This window comes from Pristiophorus japonicus, chromosome 8 (assembly GCF_044704955.1).
Source record: "Pristiophorus japonicus isolate sPriJap1 chromosome 8, sPriJap1.hap1, whole genome shotgun sequence".
Classification (NCBI taxonomy): Eukaryota; Metazoa; Chordata; class Chondrichthyes; family Pristiophoridae; genus Pristiophorus; species Pristiophorus japonicus.
Window position 1 is genome coordinate 9,214,766 of NC_091984.1, and position 8,641 is coordinate 9,223,406.

General features: G+C 45.1%; 1 long non-coding RNA gene across 1 annotated transcript; it reads left to right on the plus strand.

Moving 5' to 3' along the window:
• The first annotated feature begins 417 nt into the window (after positions 1-417).
• Positions 418-7,693, plus strand: LOC139268402 (uncharacterized). The gene is made up of 2 exons (XR_011594023.1): positions 418-1,898; positions 6,861-7,693. It is a non-coding gene; the product is annotated as an uncharacterized lncRNA (long non-coding RNA).
• The last annotated feature ends 948 nt before the right edge of the window (positions 7,694-8,641 follow it).

Sequence of the window (8,641 nt, forward strand, 5' to 3'; positions counted from 1 at the left end):
CAACCACCTTAAAACTATGCCCCCTCATAATAGACCTCTCCACCAATGGAAATAGACCCATATTATCCACTATATCCAGGCCCCTCAATATTTTGTACACCTCAATGAGTTCTCCTCTCAACCTCCTCTGTTCCAATGAGAACAAGCCAAGTCTATCCAATTGTCCTCGTAATTAAGATTCTCGATTCCAGGCAGCATCCCTTTAAATCTCCTCTGCACCCTCTCTAGTGCAATCACGTCCTTCCTATAATACGGCGAACAAAACTGCACTCAGTACTCCAGCTGTGGTCTCACCAAAGTATTGTACATTTTAAGCTTAACCTCCCTGCTCTTATATTCTATAAAGACAAGCATTCCGTATGCCTTCTGAACCACCTTATCCATCTGGCCTGCTACTTTCAGGGATCTGTGGACAAGCACTCCAAGGTCTCTTTGTTCATTTACACTATTAAGTGGCTTACCGCTTAAAGTATCTACCCTTTCCTTAATAGCCCTCCCAAAGTGCATCACCTCACACTCTCAGAATGAAATTCCATTTTCTACTGCTCTGCCCACCTGACCACTAGATTGATATCCTCCTGCAGCCCATGACTTTCCTCTTCATTATCAACCATAGACATGCTGACTTATCCCGCACTGAGTCTGAAAGTGTACAATGTCCTATTATACCGTTCACACCCCGAGCCTGCTGAAATGACAAGTGAACTCACCCATGTCCACTGGCCAGGAGCCCATTCCTCCTGAATGTCGCAGCATTACCTGAAGAGCCTGATGGCTGTAGCCCAAATGCCTGGAGGACACTGTGCCCCAAGACCACCATCTCTCGTTCAGATGATGTGACAAAGGACAACTGTGGAAACATTCCTGGCCGAGAGATAGACATCAAGAATGCTCAACTGGAGACATTTCTTCATCTGTTGAGCCTTCTGGATGAATATCTCTCACTCTCAGTGTGGATAGTGACCAGTAGTTCCTCTGATGGTCAAACATAGAAACATAGAAACATAGAAACATAGAAATTTACAGCGCAAAAGGAGGCCATTTCGGCCCACCGTGTCCGCTCCGGCCGACAAAGAGCCGCACGGCCCTTGGTCAGCAGCCCTCAAGGTTACATATTGTAAGGGATAAATTGTAAGGTTGCAAATAGGTGGTCAGAATTAAACTGAAGGTAGTGAACTTATAAATTGCCAATGTATGTAACACTTGCTTTTTAGGTATAGTACACTTATGTACATTAAACTATAGCTTAACCTTAGTAATACTTAAACAGCCAAAGTCAGCAGTTTTATTTAAAGTCCCTGAGGAAGAGAGAATAGGAAGCCAGTACATCCACATGAAGTGTCGGATAGTCTGGGGTAGAGGGCAAAACATAGAAACATAAAAACTTAGAAATTATGTGCAGGAGCAGGCCATTCGGCCCTTCAAGCCTGCACCGCCATTCAATAAGATCATGGCTGATCATTCAACCTCAGTATCCCTTTCCTGCTTTCTCTCCATGCTCCTTGGTCTCTTTGGCCGTAAGGAACAAAACAATGATGAGAGATGGACAGTTGCGTGTACCACTCAGAGCCAGACTGATAAGAGTCGACAAATCAATGTAACTTCGCTGATTACAATAGACCTATCGAAGATTTTGGAGGAGGATAGCTCCTCTCCTAAACCTGTATAATTTATGCTTGAAAACTCTTGTATTTCGGAGGTTCCACGACTGAACCTTCCCGTGCATTGCTCGTAATAAAACCAGTAAACCTGAGGTTTTGTTTGTTTACTTCCGTGGTTATTATACCGAGGTATCGATTAACTATATCAGTTAGTCCACCTTGAGGGAGAGAAGCCTCCTTTTTACCCCACGAACAGGATGCAGACCCTCTGACCTGGATGATGTGACCTGAATGACAGTGAGTATGTTTTGTACCACCTGCAGCTGTAGCATTGACGGGGAAGGAGGTAATCTGCATAAAGAATTAGAAGGGGTAATCTGTCGAACAAGTTATAGCGAACCACAGAAGGACGAAAACCAAGGGTGGAATAGGTGTATTGCCTGAAAAAGAAGGACTACAACCTAAGGGGGAGAGGACCCAGCGATCGTTGGAGGAAAAGTAAGGTGTATGTTCCGAAGTGTGACACGGTAATAACACGGAGAAGCCGGTATTGATCGTGTGCAGCGCAAACAAAGAAGGAATACAACCTAAAAAGTGGGATTAGACCCCAGGATCCTCGGGAAACTGGCCAGTGGGATAAAATGCCGGCTGAGAAAAATGGAAAATTATTAAAAGAAAAGAAAAATGCTGGAAAAACACGTTGAATTTACAAAGGACAGCGTGTTTTTATCAGAAGATAAAAATGCGACCTTGAAAGCTGCAGCTGCTGGAAAGAGAAACAAAGATGTTTAGGAAAATGGACTGGAGGAAGATCATCAAAATACAAAACCTCATTTGAAGAAAGGAGATTTAAATTGTCTGTGAAAAAGATATTGGTTTAAATATAAAAACTTACGTGTTAAACCTGACACAGCTTTGTGCTGAGAGAGAGAAACAAAGATGTTTAACGATGGACCAGAGGAAGTCATCAAAAAAAAATTATTAAGTTCGGATTCAAAAGGGGAAAAAAATCCAAGTTATGTGACTCAGCAAAGGAAGGAAAAAACTGGGAATTAGAGAATTCTTTAAAAAGATGGAACCGGCACGGAATTTCGATTTTGTGCCGAGAGAAATAAAACACAAGATTTGCTCAGTGAATGGGACCGTAAAAACAAAATGCTGGAATGTATATAGCTTGTGGGAAAATTGGATTTCAGAATAACAAACTAGTTATTAAAAATGTGTGGTCTCGTCTTAAATCAATGAAACAATCTTTGGCAAGTATTTGAATTGGAAGTTTCGAGAAATTGGAGTTTAATCTAAAATGCTGACTTTCCCAATGAGAAGGTTTTATTATGACAACTTTACGAATGATTTCTGCTGTTTTAACGGATTCCTAATTTCTAAGCAAGTTTTGAAGGCACAAAGATTTGGGAAAAAATTTTCGGATGATTACGCGAAGTCACGTAATGACGTCAGGCCTTCTTGCAAACCTGTAAAGGAGTTAACCCTTTCCATTGAGAGCTGTTTTATATTGGACATTATTAATTTGGATTTCTTAATAAAAGAAAGAAGACTCACCTGAGAGACAGAGGAAATGGTGGGATAGTCAGAATAAAAATAAAACGAAGAAAGCCTATGTAATTATACTCACCAGAGGCCAGATAGATACTCAAACAAAACAAATTCAAGAGTTGGAAGCTAAGATAAATAAGCTGGAAGAGATAAAGACAAGACCAGACGGATAGTGCAGTGCACAGCCATAGCACCATCACCTACGGTAATAGAGCCAATGTACCCCACGGTGGGTAAGTGTAGTCCACAAACCCACCCTAACAGTAAACCAGACTGGGATAACGAGTGCGGAGTAGAGTGGGCCCCGGCACATGATAATGGCTATTTATCAGCAGCACCGATACGCACTACCACCATTCCCTCCAACGGACGTAGTGCAGCACACATTACCATACAGGAGGTACCCCTCAGCCCACAGGAGAGACAAATTCTATTGAATATGTTCCCAACCCCTAAAGCAAATAGTAGGAATACAGAATTCTGACAAAAGATTGGAGTAGAATACTGAATGTGATTCAGAAGGCAGGGAAAGGGTAGGGGAGTACGGGGAACGAAAGTGGATTGAATACAAAGACAATTCTGGGGCTGATGATCCTGACAGAAATGTGCAGCATCCTTGAAAATGTTTAAAGACGGACTAGGAGAGGCACATCAAAAGATAATTAAGTTAGGATTTAATATAGGAGATGATTACAATGAAACTTTGGAATGGGCAGAACATGTAGCGGAGTTAAAGTTAGAACAAAGGGAGAAAATAGCAAAAATAGCAGCAACAGCGGTAGCAGCAGAGATGAAGGAGGAGGAGACACACCCCGCACAGCTCCACTGATATGTTTTAACTGCAATCAGGGAGGTCACTTCAGTCGGGATTGTCCGCAGAAAAGGAAAGGTTACAGATATTCTAAAGGGAAATGTCACAATTGTGGTAAACTTGGACATTTGGCCAAAGATTGTTGGAGTAAGGGGGAGGCGCAGAAAGGCGAGGCCCCCAACAGGTAAAGAAGGGAACACCATTAACCAGGGAAGAGCTGATGGACAGGCTCAGACAGGTACCAGCACCACTGCCACCACTGCCCCCACCTGAGACCCCTCCAACGGGGATATTATCAACAAGCTCCGATTAGCCAGTACACGCTAGGGGTTGCCGGCCCCCGGTGGATGTATGGGATCACAGCTAGGGCATCCAAGGATGTTTATTAGTGCAGTGTTTGGGGGCTGGCGCTGCGATATGCTTGTAGACACAGGAGCGTCCGTTTCCATTACCAAGTTAGATTTTCCCCGGACCGGCAGGACTGTAAACATACAAGGAGTGGGTGGGGGATATCAGAAAGCAACCCTGCATGAGATGGTGTTACTAGAAGTACAGGGAGTAATGCTATCTACTCAGTTTTGCTGCTGTCAGAACACAGAGGACACCATATTGGGCATCGATACCGTAACGGAGATAGGGGTACTGATAGATCCCCAGCGTAACTCGATAATTTGGGGGATAAGCACGGAAACCGAATGAAGTTCGAACACCAGGGACACCAGCAGCAACGAGTGGCCGGAACCCCAATCCAACCCGAGTGGGAAACAAAGGGTGTGTGGGGTAGTGTGTGTCAATTATACCCGACTCTGTGGGCACAATACAGGCAAGATTGTGGATTTGCAGAGACACCACCCATCAAAATTCCTGGACCCGAACACAAAGCTCACCGACAGTACCCGTTAAGACCCGAAGCTGAGGCACCGGTCTGTCAGATAGTGCAAGAATTAGAGAAGCAAGGGGGAGTGAAACAGGTAATAGCCTCCACTAATTCACCTGTATGGCCGGTAAAGAAACCCGACAGGTCTTACCGACGAACTATCGATTTTTACCGCCCTGAACAAGGTGATTCCCCGACAACACCCAATAATGGTAATTCCGGCCACAATTTTTAATGGCCTGGATCCAGAACATAAGATATTCACCGTGCTGGATAAAGCAAATGGATTTTAGGCCATACCTTCAGACAAAGAGTCCCAAAGGAAATTTGCCTTCACCGTAAAGGGAGAACAATACACATGGACCAGAGTGCCATCAGGATTCCATAATAGCCCAAGCATATTTCATCGAATATTGTCAGGGATTTTGGAACCAATAGACGTAGGAGAAGGAAGCACCCTTTTGCAGTATGTGGATGATATCCTGATTGCCTCCAGCACAGAACAACAACACGTACTGGCTTTAACTACAGTGCTAGGAGCTCTACAGAGCGCAGGATTAAAATAAATCCCAGGAAAGTGCAGGTGGGAAGGAGCGAAGTAACATATGTAGGATACATAATATCACAAGGGAAGAGACAGATGCCCGAGGACAGAAAGGAGGCAATTCAATCAATGCCCAGTCCAGGAACCATGAAAGGGGTCAGGCAGGTACTAGGGCTATTCAACCACTGCAGAAATTTTATTCCCGAATATGCCGAGATGGCCCAACATATACAGGACCTGGTCAAAGGGGGAAACCCTCCCAAGAGCCCGTAAACTGGGGCCCAGATCAAGAAACTGCATTTGTGTGGTTAAAACAAGCTCTCACAAGTACTCCAGTCTTGGGACTACCAGACCAGAATAGGCCCTTTCACATCTATACCTACCATAGTAACAATCATTATAACATGTAGTGACTCAATTACATGGGGACAGGCAGAGACCAGTGGCATATTACTCAGGTAAACCGCAACCCGTAGCCGCAGGACTGTCCAGGTGCGTTGCTGCCCTAGACTGTACAGCAAGGGCCATCAGAGTTAGTGAACCAATAATAATATCAGGACTCATTACTCAACATACCCAGCATACCTTAGTAGAATTACTTAACACAGGAAGGCTAAAAACGGTATCCGATGCACGAAGGGCAGGGTGGGAAGCAATGCTCTTACCCCACAATGGGATGGTAACAATAATAAAAGACAACTGTAACAACCCTGCAGGGTGGATCATTACGGAGTGAGAGGAGCATCAGTGTAGCCCAACAGGAGAAGACGAGGGAAGTAGTCAGGCAAGTGAAACCCCGCTTGAGGAGGCAGACATGGATCTATAGGTAGATGGATCTCGGTGCTATATCAATGGGACACCACGGATGGGATGGGTCGTGGTAGATAGCAGCGGACAGGTTAGAAGGGAAGGATGGTTAGAAGGGGGCCTATCGGCTCAAGTGGCTGAATTAGTGGCTCTCACTGAGGCTCTGAGGCTGGCTAGGGGAAAAAGAGTAAACATCTATACAGACAGTCAGTATGGTTTTGGAGTAGTGCGTGATTATATGTTAGCCTGGAGCAGACGGGGATACATGACCTCAGGAGGAGGGCCAATTAAACATGAGGAGATTGTTAAACACCGAGTGGAAGCCTCCCTCCTACCCCAGGAGTGTGATAATAAAGGTCAAAGTGCACATAAAAATTAATGATCAGTATCAACAGGGGAATGCATGGGCAGACGAGGCAGGCAAGTGGGTGTCAGAGATGGGTACAGTGGCCGGGGAAGCCCAGGTCGGAGCATGTACAATCGGGCCTGAGGAAATAAACATGCTTAAGGTACAGGGAGAAGCCACTCCACAGGAAAATGAGGGGTGGAAGCAGAGAGGGGCCCAACAAGGGAGCAACGGGATATGGAAGAATGATGGGAATGTGGTGGCCCCGGAATGCATCCAGGGGAGCCTATTAAATTTATATCATGTGTATGTCCATAAAGGTAGAACCAACATGATAAGCTCGATGTCCAGATGCTGGTGGTGGAAGGGAATGGGTCGAGATATAGAGGACCACTGTAGAAGGTGCGTGATATGTGCAAAATACAACCCATGGGGGAAAGTAAAGGTCAGAATGGGACATCAGCCCTGACCGAAAGGACCCTGGGAAAACTCGCAGAGAGATGTCGAGGGCAGGCGCCATCAATAAAGCATGTACCATGATCGCGCAAATTTGTCACGTGATATTGAAGTCAATGATCCTGTATTTGTACTCAACGATGGACATGGTCCCAAATGGCTTGCTGGCACTGTCATAGCCAAAGAAGGGAGTAGAGTGTTTCAGATCAAACTCGCAAATGGACTAACTTGCAGAAAGCATTTAGACCAAACCAAACTGCTTTTCATAGACAGCCACGAGCAACCTGAAGAGGACACCTCCAGCTTCGACTCTCCGATACACACCCAAGTGGCAACCGACATCACGGTTGACCATGAAGCTGAACTCATCATCCCCAGCAGCCCAGCAAGGTCAGCTGCGCAGCAGCCCAGAGAAGGCCCAACCAACTCCCCTGCACCTGCATTTGTACCGAAACGATCAACTCGGGAGCGGAAAGCCCCAGATCGTCTCACCCTGTAAACAAGTGAACTATTGACTTTGAGAGGGAGTGATGTTATATATGCAACACAATGTAACCAGCATTCTACCACCACCAGAGGGCGTATCTGTTGGAGTCCCAAGGGATCCCAGCATCCCTTGGGAGCACAGTATATAAGCAGCCCTCCCATGCTGTACCAGCACTCTGGAGTTGGAATAAAGAGATTAATGTCACACTTACTCACGTCTACAGTACTCAGTTACATTGCTTTATTCGAGACATAACAAGTTTATTAAAGAATCAAAAACACTGAAGGTGACGGACAGAGCAACAGAAGACTTAAATAACGGACATAAAACAACGTAACGAGGAAACGAATGGGTCAGTAAGAATAAGACCAGGGTGTGTTTTATAATCAGGAAGGACAGAGATACTGTACCCGGGGGAAGGGGGTGCAGATTTCACTCAACATCTATGAATGGTGATGGAGTGATACCTCCCGAGATAGACCCACCAACACGGCCCCACCCACTACTTTAACAACAGTGAGTACTACCAGAGCCCAGACCATCACACCCCCAACATCACAAACGTGTTCAACTATGAACGCTGGGGCAAAAGGGGGATTGATTAATCAGACCAAGGATAAGATACACTTCGAGGTACGACAGCGAATAATTAATCTATTCCTAAATTTAAATACTATAACCACCCTCAACTTCTGCGGGTTAAACACTATAAGCCTGTATAGAAACCTGACCCTGTGAGCACAATGGCCCGGAATCAAAAACCATGAAGTTTAACATGGAAAGAGGGTCATGTAAAAAACGGGACTGAGGAAAAAGAGGGATACTCGAAATGGTACGCGGCGGGATACACGGAAGGATACGCGGCGGGAGTTGCGACGGTGAACACTATAGAGCTACACAAGATAGATAATCGAGTTAATGCTCTAACACGAACCTTACAGGGATTTCTGGAAAGGATGAGGATAATGAAAAGTTACAGGCACAACTGGGTGATGGCACAGAAAGGGAATTATTACAAGTGGCCCACACATTGCGAGACCACGCCAGAACTATAAATGAATCGAGGATCTTAAGTAAAACCATACAGACAGAACTAGTATGTACAGGATATGGAGTATGGTTGCTCAATGGAATACAACATAACCAAGAGCAGCTTCA